The sequence below is a fragment of the Nematolebias whitei genome, chromosome 8 (genome assembly GCF_014905685.2).
Source record: "Nematolebias whitei isolate Nwh7 chromosome 8, NemWhi1, whole genome shotgun sequence".
Lineage (NCBI taxonomy): Eukaryota > Metazoa > Chordata > Actinopteri > Cyprinodontiformes > Rivulidae > Nematolebias > Nematolebias whitei.
The window spans coordinates 6,405,478-6,405,859 of NC_056505.1; the positions used below are offsets into that span (position 1 = coordinate 6,405,478).

The 382-nt window shown below is 17.3% G+C and overlaps 1 protein-coding gene across 1 annotated transcript in view; it reads left to right on the forward strand.

Moving 5' to 3' along the window:
- Window positions 1–382, forward strand: part of slc2a8 (solute carrier family 2 member 8) — a 14,673-nt gene that overhangs the window by 8,983 nt on the left and 5,308 nt on the right. The window lies entirely within an intron of this gene.

A 382-nucleotide genomic window follows, 5' to 3' on the forward strand; every position in this document is an offset into this window, starting at 1 on the left:
TAACAACAGTTTTAATAAATATAACAACAGTTTTAATAAATATAACAGTTTTAATAGATATAACAGTTTTAATAGATATAACAACAGTTTTAATAGATATAACAGTTTTAATAGATATAACAACAGTTTTAATAGATATAACAGTTTTAATAAATATAACAACAGTTTTAATAAATATAACAACAGTTTTAATAGATATAACAGTTTTAATAGATATAACAGTTTTAATAAATACAACAGTTTTAATAAATACAACAACAGTTTTAATAAATACAACAACAGTTTTAATAGATATAACAACAGTTTTAATAGATATAACAACAGTTTTAATAAATACAACAGTTTTAATAGATATAACAACAGTTTTAATAGATATAACAAC